Here is a 13,521-nt window from a genome sequence, read left to right on the forward strand (position 1 = left end):
CCGGGCCGGGTTAACCCTTGGCAGGTGCGTCCAGGGCAGGCTCGGGGCAGAACGGGCCTTGGGAGGGGAGTGGGGCAAACCCTGGCACCGTTAACCCCTTCCCACCCTCACAGGGGATGAGACAGGGACAGACAGACAGACACCTGGCTCCTCCTGCAGCCAGAGGCCTGTCAGACGTGTGAGGTCCATGGCATCACTCCCAGAGCAGCCTGGGGCCAGGAGCATCCCTGAGGGACACCCCGGGAGCATCCCTGACTGGTACCCAGGAGCATCCCTGACCCAAAGCCCAGACCCACCCCCTGCCCAAGCGCTGCAGCCAGGGATGGAGCCTGTGAGGGTGCACAGAGACCCTGGGGGTGAAGGGAGCCCCCGGCAGCGCCCAAACCCCCCCAGCTCAGGGACACAGCCTGGGGGTCTGCGGGGCACGGGGGCACAGCCAGAACGTGCTGCCCTCCAGGCCCAGGTTGTCTGCACCAGCACGAGCAGGAAAAAGCAGTTCTGAGCGAGACAGACACCGAGCTGGTATTTATTGTCTTTTTTTTAGCACACGAAGCAGGCAGGGCAGTCCAGGCAGTTCTCCCGCGCACGTAGCGCCGCCAAAACCAAACTCCCCCGTGCCCCAAAACCCCACGTCAGACCAAACCCCGCTGCAAACAGCCACAGGCTGGCCCCACGTCACCACGGGCAGGCACGTGGCGTCCCCAGGTCCCCAGCCCACACATGGGGACAGAGCTGGGACCCTGAGCCGGGGCAGGCACGGGTGATAAGCCATCCATGGGGAATGTTTGCCCCGGGGAAATGAAAGCCCTGCAGGAAGGAGACCCCGGTGCTATCGGCAGCGCCAGGAGTTTCTGCCTCCTTTGAAACACCTCAATGTTATCTTATCGTGGGGAAAGCTCCCCCTGGATCAGGGCTGCCGTGCCCCAGGGGAGCTCTTTTCCCCTGTTTTGGTAAACACAACTGGGCCTGGGACACGTGGAAGTGCTATGGGGGGACCCCGGGACAAGCAGCCGAGCTGGGAAGCTGCCAGCCCCTGTCTGGGCTTTGCCAGGGGTTGGGCATGTTTGACTGGGATGTGGCACAGCCAGGAGGGAGGTCCAGGCCCCCCAGTGCCCTCCCAGTGCTCCTGGCAGCCGCAGCAGAGCTCCCCAGGCCGCTCAGAGCATCCACTGCTTTGGATAGGGCCCCAAAGTGTCACAGCTCAGGGTGCCCCGAGGGCACCCAGAGCAGGAACATCCCAGCACAGCCCCGCAAGCCCGGATCCCTTCCCACAGCACAGAAACACGAGTGTCTCGGTGTGGAAACTGCAGGTACAGAGTGGAGTCACGTGTAAATCCGACAGCAGCCCGGCACCAGCCGTGCTGGGAAAGCACCGTGGCCATCCCGCCCTGCCCTTCCTGCCCCACACCCGGCGGGGCCTGGGGGTGTCTGGGGAGCAGGGTTTGGGCTGCACAGGCTGTGCAAGCTGCATCTGCTGGGACACCACCGCCAGGTCATTCTTTGTGTTTATTTGGCTTCTTTACAACTTTTCGCCAGAGCAAACACCAGGCCAGAGCACCAGAAGGAGTCGGAAGCAAAGCGGAAGGGAGCACAACTGGGGACACTGGACAGTGTCAGATGTCACCAAGCAGTGGGGACTTCCCAGACCCAGAGCATCCCAGACCCGGGTCATCCTGGGCTGTCTGGGACCTCTTGTCAAACTCACACCTCAGTCTGCAAGAGCTTTTCCTACTTCTCTTATCGGCAGCAGTGGGATCTCGATAACAGAAGGAGATTAAAGGGAAAAACATTTGCTTTTCTGGGCTCAGAGAGAGCTGGGCAGTGCAGCACAGCGCTGCAAAACTGGGTGAAAGGCCCAAAAATGAGACCTCTGCTTCCTTCCCAGAGGGCTCAGGGGCTGGAGCCACCCAGTGTCACCAGTTTCCACGGCTCCAGCTGTGCCCGGCTGGGCTGTCCCGACGCCTTTCGCAATCGCAGCTCTGCTTGCACATGCAAACCAGGAAAAGGAGAGATTGCAACACCTGAGGGACAACAAAAGAGGGAAACGAAGTCTGGCTTTTCTGCCCTGTGTGCGCAGTTTTCGGTACTTTTTCCTTGTCCTCCCTGTCAAGCCATCAGCTCCGATTCCGGTGCCTTTTGCCACTGCTGGAACTTCAACGCTTGGGAACGCGGCCGAGCAGAGGGGAGAGATGAGAAACAACCCATGAATCAGCCTGGAGGAATCCCTGCCCACCTGCCTGTAGCTAATCTCTGGCTGCATCACAAGAATAATAGATAAGCAGCCGTGTCACATATAATAAAACTATTGAAGGCCCTTGATGTCACTGTACAAACCACGGAGAGCAGGGAGCCCGACCTGTCCCACACGCAGCTGTTTCCTGGTCCCCTGCAGTGGTGGGGCTCCTCTGCTCCAGCTCCTGCACAGCTTTGGGGACAGTGGTGGCCCCTGAGTAGAGCTAGGGGTGCTCTGAGAGGCCACATGCTGCACCCCATGTCTGTGCCATGGGGTGAGGATGGGACAGGATGAATTCCCAGTCCCAGGCTGCAGGATGGGTGCTCTGAGGCTTCCCAAGGAAACTGGAAATGGATGAAGAACCTTTAATGCATTCTCCCCACACCTTGGAGGGGCTCTGGGAGGGGAGAAGGTCTCTCCAGCAGAGCCCAAATTTACGCAGAGGGTTGGGGAGCACAAGTGCAGGGAGCCACAGGTGTGCACGGAGGGAAAGGTGCTTTTGGTGGTGCAACGTCCCTGTGCAGATTTACCTGGGAGAGCCCCCAGAGCCCAGACCACCGCAACCCCCCTGACTCCTCCTTATCCCAGCCAGACCTTCCCACTTCCCGTGCAGCCCAGGGCGAGCGGGGCCGCTCCTCTTTATTCTCTTTATTGCCTGCTCCCCCATCTCCCAGCTGCTGCCATAATCGCTGTTTACGGGGCCGGTGTGTGCTCGGGGCAAACAGCCGCGTTATTGCCCCGGCACCCGCCCGGGCCCACCCCGACAGAGAGCCGAGGCTCCCATCCCTGCCCCGGGGCTCCCACATCCCTGCCCCGGGGCTCCCATCCCTGCTCCGGGGCTCCCATCCCTGCCCCGGGGCTCCCATCCCTGCTCCGGGGCTCCCATCCCTGCTCCGGGGCTCCCATCCCTGCTCCGGGGCTCCCATCCCTGCCCCGGGGCTCCCATCCCTGCCCCGGGGCTCCCAGCCCTGCCCCGGGGCTCCCATCCCTGCCCCGGGGCTCCCATCCCTGCTCCGGGGCTCCCATCCCTGCCCCGGGGCTCCCACATCCCTGCCCCGGGGCTCCCATCCCTGCTCCGGGGCTCCCATCCCTGCCCCGGGGCTCCCAGCCCTGCTCCGGGGCTCCATCCCTACTCCGGGGCTCCCACATCCCTGCCCCGGGGCTCCTACATCCCTGCTCCGGGGCTCCATCCCTACTCCGGGGCTCCCACATCCCTGCCCCGGGGCTCCCAGCCCTGCTCCAGCTCCCGCTCTCCATCCCCACCGTGTGAGGTGGCTCCCGGTTGTCCCCGTGTCACCTGCGCCCCAGGGCAGCCCCCAGCCTGCACAGGGGGTACTGGAGAGGTCGGCTCCATGCCGCTGGGGGTCTGCTCCACGCTGGTGGCTCCGGGGGTCCAGGAGCCATCCCTCTGAGGTCACCTGGCACCTTTCAAAGGCTGCTTTGCGCCCGTGGTGGCAGGAGGTGACACGGCCCCGCTTCTGCAGCCTGGCCGTGCCTGGGAGCGCAGCCGGGAAGGACGAGCTGGGGGAGGAGGATGAAGACACCGGGGTGAGCCCAGCCCCTGGACCAGCAGCTCCCCAGCACGCCCAGCCCGGGTCCCCCCAGCACCCCCGGGTTCGGTGCCACCGCGGGTGACGCAGGGGAGCTCGTGGGACACCCAGGCAGGCAGGGAGCAGCGGATCCACCGCCGTGTTTGCTGTTCCCTTCCCAAAGCCCTCCTCTTTTCTTCCTCCGGTGGCATTAAACTCCTGCTTTTGTCTCTTGGGATTAAAAGCCTGGAAATGGTTGCGGGTCGCCCGGCGGTGCCAGGAAGAGAGGGCTCAGGGCGTTGTGGGCACACCCCGCTGCTGCAGGGTGAGGAAAGGTCTCTCACCGGAGATTTGGGGCGCAGAGGAGGGGAAGGATCCTGGTCTGGGCTCTCCACGCAGCTGCTGCATCAGCACTGAACCCTAAATCCCATCCAGCACCCCCCAAAATAAAAAATAACCCACACAGGCGCCGTTTGGTCCCTGTCACTGCTCATGGTTGGGCACAGGGGCAGGGGGCTCAGTGCCTCCCAAAATAAAAAATAACCCACACAGGCGCCGTTTGGTCCCTGTCACTGCTCATGGTTGGGCACAGGGGCAGGGGGCTCAGTGCCCCCCAAAATAAAAAATAACCCACACAGGCGCCGTTTGGTCACTGTCACTGCTCATGGTTGGGCACAGGGGCAGGGGGCTCAGTGCCCCCCAAAATAAAAAATAAAACCCACACAGGCGCCGTTTGGTCCCTGTCACTGCTCATGGCACTGTCACACAGGGCAGGGGGCTCAGCGCCCCCCAAAATAACCCACACAGGCGCCGTTTGGTCCCTGTCACTGCTCATGGCACTGTCACACAGGGCAGGGGGCTCAGCACCCCCAAAATAACCCACACAGGCGCCGTTTGGTCACTGTCACTGCTCATGGTTGGGCACAGGGGCAGGGGGCTCAGTGCCCCCCAAAATAACCCACACAGGCGCCGTTTGGTCCCTGTCACTGCTCATGGTTGGGCACAGGGGCAGGGGGCTCAGTGCCCCCCAAAATAACCCACACAGGCCCCGTTTGGTCCCTGTCACTGCTCATGGCATGGGCACCGGGGGCAGGGGCAGGGGGCTCAGCACCCCCTGCCCGTGCCGGGGCCGCTGGGCAGCCGCAGTTCCCAGGCACACACGGGCAGCCAGGTGAGACGGGCGGGCCCGGTGCCAGCCCTCGGGATGTTGTCTTTTCACACAGCCCCGCTGCGGGCCCGAGCGGCAGCGGAACCCTCGGCGGCTTCGGTTCCCACACTGGGTGCCATTGAGAAATGCAAATTCATTCTTCTGCTGCCGGTTGTCCCCACATGCAAAACGATCCTCGGGCACAGCGGCCCCACGGGGTGACAGCCCGGAGAGCGTGGGAGCTGCTGGGCAGGGAAAGAGCCCGGCTGGGACAGGCTGGCATGGGCAGCTCCGGGGTCAGGGTGGCACACGGTGCCCCCGGAGCCAGGAATGCTCCTGCTGGTGATTTCCCCTTGGGTTCTGCATTGTGCATCCCAGCAGAATTTTCTGCCCCAGAGGATAACTAACCCCAAACCCCAGAGTCTGGAGGGGCTGCGTGGTGAGGGGGCTCAGCTGTGACCGGTGTCACCCCTCTGCCATCCCTCCTGAGCCGGGTTTGCAGGGCCAGGGGAGCAGGGGAGCAGGGCTGCCATGGGCACAGAGGGCAGGGATCCCACATCCCGCCTGGAGCCGTGGTTCTGGGGGCAGCACGGGCACGGGGAGCTGCAGCCGTGGTGACTCAGCCGTGACTCACTGAGCCCCAAAGGAAACGTGTCACTCCCGTGAGCATCGCCCGGCCCCGCACCTCGTCCTGGGGGCTCCAGCAAGCAGCCAGGACCCGGGGGTCATGTAGGGAAAGCGGGGTGTGGGAGGTGGGCAGCACCCCAAACGAGGTGCCGTGTCCTATCTTCCCCCACTGTGCAGTCGCAGAGCTTGGGGGAATTTCCCCTGGCAAACACACACTGCTGGGTATCCCCAGCCTTGTCAGCCTTCCCGACACCATCACTGCAGCTCCAGAGCCTGGTCTGGGGAGGAGGGAGCTGTGATGGGCACCAGGAGCTGGGCAGGGGGGGTTCAGCACCTGCCAAAGCCTTGCTGGACACGGGCAGCATTCCTCGTGGCATCCCTGGTTTCACAGGGCAGGATATGAAAGCAGAAAGTGATTAATGCTCTGTGAGGGAGCAGAGAGACAGAGCTCTGGCCCCGGTGTGGGACGTGACCCGAAATGGCTCCGTGTTCCCCTCAAAGGGCTGTCCTGGCCCCAAGCCCAGCTCTCCCAATCCCAGCTCCCCATCCCAGCGCTGGCTCAGGCACCAGCAGAGCAAGGACATCACTTCTCTCCTCAGCAGTGGATTTTGAGCGCAGCAAAATGTTTGTTCTGTCAACAGGTGCCTAATCCCCAACCAAAAGCCGATGAAAACACCACGGGGGGGAAGGATGGGAATGAGCTGCCCTTTGAGACAAAGCCCCGGTGGTGACAGCCACAGCCCCGTGGGGGAACTGGGCTCCTGCACTGGCTCCCCAGTCCTGGGGTACCCTGCACCAGGCAGGGCAGGGGAAATGCCCTCCATGGGGCAGGGATGGTCCCAGCTGCAGCTCTGCCACCAACCCCAGCAGGATCCTGAGCTCCTCGGAGTGCAGAAAATATCCTTTATCTGCAGGGGTTGCCCGGCCTCAGTGACCAGCCCTGGCTCCTTTCCCCCTCAAAATGGAGCCAGGAGTGCAGGCAGCACACAGCAGTGTCCCCCCACAGCCCAGGCCTGCCTCTGTCCCTGCTGACCCAGCAGCTGCTGTGACACCATCAACAGGCTCACCAGCGTCACAAATGGGCTCACCTGAGGATTAGCGTTTCCAGATGACCCATAAAACCCTTTTCCTTGTGGGATGAAACAACACTTTGTCCTGTGAGGCTCGTTTCCAGCCTGGCTGGGGCTGGGCTGAGCAAGCAGAGCTGTCCCAGTGCCCACCCTGGGGTGGTCCCAGCAGGGACCCACTCCCAGCACCCAAAGGCATCAGCCCTGCACCCTTCACCCACAAGAAAAAAAAAAAAAAAAAAAAGGGAAAAAACAGGGTACATTTAGCAGTTTCCATTTGTTTGCTCTTTAAATAATTGTTTCCTTATCACTATTGATTTAGATCCCTTTAAAATTCTGACAAACCTGCTTCTCAGGCACCCTCAGCTGCTTCCTGCCAGCCTGCTCCCCACGGGCAAGGCAGAGCAGCCAGGCTCATCCCAAGGAGAGTTCCCTGCTCGGGGAGGCAGCGAGCCCCCACTCACCCCTCCCTCCCAAGCCGGACAAACCCAAGGTGCAATTTGGGAATTTGTCCTCTCCCCGTCCCCCTGTGGAGCAGACACAGGGGACTTGGGGCTGCCAGGCTCGGGGGGCTTGGAGGGGACACCCCCAAGGGCACAGTGGCCATGATTGCCCAACCCCTCAGTGCAGAATCCTGGCCTTGAACAGCCCCAGTTTGAGCAGCACAGTGGCTGCTGGAGTGGACAGGACGTGTCCCTCAACGTCCCTCAGGCACAGCCAGGGTGTCCCTGTGGCCTTGCTGGGGACAGGGACCCTCTCTGCTGCCCAGTGCAGCAGTGTCACTCCTCAGGTGCCTCTCACTGTCACCTCCCAGAGGGTTCTTGGCCCTGCTGGGCTCTCAGGGGTTCAAGGGGCTCATGCCAGGGTCCCTCCGCTGCCACCCGGGGTCTGGGGCTGCAGTGCCACACGCTGGTGTCACAGCCCAGCCTGCAGCTGTCAGCTGGTTGAGGAAACACGGCCACAGCCAACAGCGAGGAGGGAAACTGCTGCAGATTAGATAAGAATGGGAGTTCTTGCTGTGTTCCCCCTGGATGCCAACGCTGCACAGACCCTGCCCAGCCCGGCTGCTCCACACCAGAGGTGCAGAGACCCAGGAGAGGCTGCAAGTTCCACCCTGTGGGATGGCTTTCCTAGAAAATAGCCTGGAAAAAGGGCTTTACCCCAGACCCACGGTTTGGGGGTCCCCCTCTCTCTCCCACAGAGCTGTGCACGCCCCTGGGGCCGCAGCAGAGCAGCCAGACCCCTTTTGTCCCTGTCACCCTTCAAAATGGGACACAGCACGGGTGTCCAGGTGTGCAGACCCTTCCTCACTCCCAGCCCAGAGGGCTGCCCGTGCTGCCCCTGCCCAGCAGCTCCTGCCAGGCTCTGCAGCACTGCCCCAGTCCCACCGTGCTGGTGACAGGCCAAGTGACAAGTGCCACCCCACTGCCCAGCCAAGCCCAGCCAAGCCCAGCCAAGCCAGCAGCTGCTCTGGGAGCTGGGGGACACGGCTCTTGCCACGGTCACCAGCAGGACTCAAAGCCTGGAAAAGCCACCTCCAGCAGCTCCAAAGGGTTTTGTGGACGAGGAACAACCTCAGCTCCCTCTGCTGGCACCTGCCCCGGGCTGGGCCTGTGGCCAGCAAGCTCTGTTTGGGCAGCGCACCCCAGCCCAGCCCCTGCTCCCCTGGCACACATGGAGTGTGATTGCCACGGTGCCCCCACTCCTGGGCACCCCCTCTCAGGACTCTGCACCGCCCACCCTCAGCGCCAAGGGGTGAAAACCAAACTTTTCTCCCCCCTACTTTAAGTTTCTACGAAGGCGTCACCCCTGCAGGGAAGAGAGAACCAAAGCAGGGGAATCCAAGGAGCAAAGAGGCAGCTCTGGAGCCAGCCCAGCTGCAGCTGCCCTGCAGAGCCGTGCCCACAGCCTTGCATGGGGCAAACAGGGCTGGTCCGTGCCCACGCGTGCCATCTGCCTCCCTGCTGGGCTCTGCTGCCAGCTTTTACCACTCGGCTGTTTTATCAACGGGGTAGGAAATGTTTGAGATTAGATTTCCTTAATTAATTCCTGTGTAACTAGGAATTTTCCAGCGAACACACAGGGCAGAGGGAGCGGGTTGTGGAGAGCTTCCAGAAAGATCCCAGGTTCCCCCTGGTCCTGCTCCTTCCCCGTGGACCCCTGGAAGCATCCCAGGCCTGGCCTGGCCTCATTTCCCCCTTGGCCCATTAACATTCCCTGTGCCTCCCAAGGGATCTAGAGGTGCACCAGCAGAGGGTTGCACACCACGGGCTGCTGCTGCAGGATGGAGCAGGTAGAGGAGGAAAAATAAACAAAAATCACAAAAATCCTCTCTGCCACTGTTCCAGGTGCAGCTCCTGGATGGGCAGGTGCCCATGGGAGCCCTCGAGGTCATGTCTGAAGATATGAGGACATGTGGTGGTGCTGGGGAGGTTTTGGAGCAGATCCTGCTCTTCCCTCCAGCCTGAGGGGCATGAGCACCCAACAAGGCATGGGCCCCAGCAGTCCTGGGTGCTGAGCACATCCTCACCCCTGTAATCCACCACAAAAATCTGAGAACACCCTCCCTCCGAACCAAAAAAAAACCGCATAAAACCAGAATTACTTTTGCAACTTTTAATGGACGACGATCTGGTTTCCCTAAAAAAAAAAAAAAAAAAAAAAATAAACAAGCAGCAAAAGCAGCAGCCAAGCAGCTCGCAGGTGCCTGTGGCTGCCGTTTGCCTTGGCCTCCTGCCCGCCCTGCTCTGCTCTGGGATGGCAGGATGACCTCCACCACGGCAATCCCGCCGGGTATTTGCCTGCTCAGGAGATACCATTAAAGGTGTGATGGGATTGTCCTGCGCTGGCAGCCTCTGACAGGTTGCAACCCTAAAGATAAACAGATTCTTTCAAGCAAATAAGGAGTAAATGCAAAGCTGGGCAGTGAGCGGGGCGGGCAGTGCTCCCCTGCCCAAACACAGCAGCCTGGGGACACCCGTGAGCACCCCGAGCTCGAACAAACACCCCCAGGCACAGGGAGCAGGATGTCTGTTCCCAGTCAGGCTTCCAGTCAAGCTTAACCGGCACATGAAAGCTCCAGGCATTTATTCAAATGATACAAGCAAAGCCAGCACACACAGAGTGAGGTTTCTCGTGGGGATTAGTAACAAACTCCCAGGTAAGCAAAGGAACGGCCTCAGCCGAGCTGCTGCACGGTGCAGTTCATCCAGGTAATGCTTGGGCTGGGTGTCCTGAGCAGAAAGGCCTCACCTGGGAACTCAGATCCACCTTGGACACCTGTGCAGGTGGCCAGCAGAGTGAAACCTTCCTGTGCCCCCATCCCGACACACAGTGTCAGCTGCTTCCTCAGGGATTGTGAGAAAACAAAACCCAAACCAATCCTCCTCCCTTCAAACTCTGGCTCCTGCCTTCCCGAGGCACTCAGGAGATGGCAGGTCTGACCCCTCAGCACGGGCTGTTTGAAGTGTGAATATCAGCCCGTTCTGCACCAGGCTCCAGGGCAGGGCTGGGATGTGGGTCAGCCTGTGCCACACCAGGAGCACCCGGGGACGCAGCTGTGGCATGGCTGTGCCAGGGGACACAGCTGTGGCATGGCTGTGCCAGGGGACACAGCTGTGGCATGGCTGTGTGCTGGTGGCCCTCATGTGGAGACCCCCCAGACCATCCCACTCCTCCTCAGGAGCTGTCCTGGAGAAGTGACCTGACCTTGGCACAGGGGAATCTGGAGTCCCCTCCCTGCCCCTGCCTCACAGCCACCCCCAGAGCCTCTCCCCACCCTCACCCCCACCCAGGGGCTCGACAGGTGGTTGATAACCTCAGCATGCACTGAACTGGGTCTGGTTTCACAGCAATTTGGACTAAATTAGGGCTGGAGCTGGGTTTAAGGGTGTTGTGCCTGAGTGTCTGGAATACTCTGGGAATGGAGCAAAGCAGGTACATTTAACTACAGCGTGACAGACTCAGAAGTTTTGCAGCTTCAATAAAACTCTCAACAGCTACAGAGCTTTTTTTTTTTTTTCTGTGTTAATTTAATCATACAAATATTCATTTATACATTAAGGAAAAAGCTTCCTTTATTTTCACCCCCAATGTGCTATCATAGGACTTCTCCCAGACTCAGAGAGGCAACACACCATCCCGTGCTACACATGCACTGCCCCGGCGAGCACAGACAGGCTGGGAACCACCCACGCACTCACACACGGAAAAAATGAAACACAACAGAAACCCAGACGTGGGACAGCGTGCATTTCCACCCACACCACTGCTCTCCGACTGCACGGCTCTGCCCCAGCTCCCAAACCTCGGCGGGGATCAAATCCAGCACTCCTGAGGTGTGGGCAGAAGATTCCCACTCTCTCACCCCCTCCCATGGCACTGCCACTTTGGGGACAGTCCCAGGGACATCCTGCTCCAGTTTGCCAAGGCTGGCAGGTGACACTGCTTGAGCTGTGTTGGTGACTCTTGCTTACCACAGAGACCCACTTAGAGGCCATCAGAGATGTTCTGCATTACCCTTTCCTTATGGGAGCTGATACAAACTGCAGTGTCTCGAGGTCACCTGGGCAGAACTTGGCCAAATTCATCTCAATCTCCCCATTAGAAGTTGGACACCTGAAGCACGAGCAATCTGAGGGCCAGCTGCAACAAGAAGCTCCAAGAAACCAGGAGATAAAACCACCTTTGGCCTCAGTGAAACAGTTTTTACTCGAGAAAAAACACAGAGAGAGCAATCCATTTTAAACATCCTTCCAGTGACACAGCAGGGGCCACAACCCTCAGCTGCCTGGGCAGGGCAGGATGTGAGCAGCAAGAGCTGCAGGTCTCAGAGCCCTGCATCCTCACACCCTGCAACGTGCACCCCTTGTCACCAGGGCAGCACAGACTGCCAACGCGTGTGCCTTCGGAGTGGGAAAGCACATGGCTACCTGGGGCACATGCAGGTTTTGGTATTTCAAGACAAAGAGAAATAAATTCAGCCTTAGGAGGAGCACAGGAACACGAGTGTGGCAGCCAGGGGACACGGGAGGAGCACACGTGCCTGGGAGCAGAAAGCCAGCGTGGGGGTATCCAAGTGCAAGGGTCTCAGGTGCCTCTGCTGGCACCAGGCAAAGGTCACAGCAGCAGCTCTAACTCTCACACTCAGACCTTGATTTCCCCTCCCTTCCACTATGCAGCTGACACAAGAAGCTAATAAAGATAAGGAATCACCTCGTCACTTGAACCAAGAGCTGTCTCCAGGGTGCAGTGCCCTCAGAAGGGGAGCAGCAGGTGTGATGTTCATTCCTCAGAGGGGCTTGTGAGCCCCTGTGAGGAAAGGAGGGAGTGAGCAAAGATTCACCTGCCTACACCACACCATGGGGCTGCAATCACCCCCACATCAATGCTCAGATCTAATACTCAGAACTAATCCAAGGCAAAATGTTACAGCACAAGAACTGAAGCTTCCAAGAAGCAGCATCTTCAGCAGGTTCACTCCAATCCCAACACTTCCCAGATCCAGACTGCAGTGTCAGGCCTTTCAAATCCTGTGGTGCCACTTCTGTGCAGGCAGTTTCTGATCTTACACTTGGTTCTCCCAGCTAACAGATTTCTAAGGGAGATTTCAGCTAATGGTGATCTGTAACAACTGAATTTCTGAAATATGAACAAAATCCATCACCCAATCCTTCCTCTGCTGGACACAAGGAACTCCCACTGGCCCCAGGAGGTCCATCCATATGCACCCAGGTACCAGTCCTTGGTAGCTGCAATTGAAGATTCCCCATTCAAAACCAGCCACAAAAACAAAAGCAGCCAAGAGCAGCAAGGGCAAAGCCATGCAGCGTGCAGCTCTGACACAGGGAAAAGGCTGCACTGGAAAGATCTGGAAGAAGGGAACGGGAGCTTTGCATATTCCTGTATCTTTGGCAGATGGCTGTTCCAGCCTGGTTCCTTTGGGCAGGATGAGTGCTGCAGGGCTCACTCCCCTCTCTTTGTGGAGTCAGCATTTCAGAATAAACTCACCACAGTGTCTGAGACCAAGCTGCACCCCCTCACACTGCACTTCACAGTCCAGAATGGGAGAAAAACATGCTGGAGGAACAGCAGAGCAGCCCCAATCTTTTGCAATCCCTCCCCCAACGTGAGCCCACTCAGAACCTCAGTGCAGCCCCGAGCCCAGGTGACAAAGGCAGAAGAAGAGGAGGTGACAGTGGGAGCCAGCTGGTGGTGTCAACCCCTGGATCAGCCTCAGCTACACCTCAGCACAGGAGAAACAAATGCAAACTTATGCTCTGAAAGAGAGGGGAGACTCCAAATGAAAAGGACAGGATGTCTGTGAAGCTTTGCAACTACCAGCAGGTGAATCACAGCTACAGATTCCTCTTGGCACACAGCTCCAGGCACAGCTACTGCACACGAGAGTGAACAAAAAGGGATTTTAACTGCTAACCACACAGGACAGCTCAGGAACTTGAAGAAATCAGTTTCTTATCAACATGGGTGTGTATTTGTGTACTTCATGTACAAGAGGGAAGGGAGATGAGCCCTCCATGTCATCCCAGAAGTCCCAGTGTCTCCCTCTCCAACTCTGACACTGAGACCTGTCCATAACGTGGCTCCCAACGACACGCAGGACAATTTAAAAGCAACACCCAAACCAAAAGGAAAAGAGGAAATAAAAGATTAAAAAGTCGGTAACTAAAACCAGCAGATGCTGTTAAAAACACAGTGCTGGGTGCAGACCCAACCTGGCAATAAAAAAGCCTGACAGAAGCAGTCCCTGCACAAACCCCAGCAGGTGCTGAGCCAGTCCTGTTCAGCAGCAAACCAGGACATTCTGGGAAAATGCACGCTGTCCCTTAGGAAAAAAAAACCAAAAAAAAGAACAAGAAACAAACAGAAATTAAACATTTGCTCAAACTACAACCGCTC

This window comes from Passer domesticus, chromosome 25 (genome assembly GCF_036417665.1).
Source record: "Passer domesticus isolate bPasDom1 chromosome 25, bPasDom1.hap1, whole genome shotgun sequence".
Lineage (NCBI taxonomy): Eukaryota > Metazoa > Chordata > Aves > Passeriformes > Passeridae > Passer > Passer domesticus.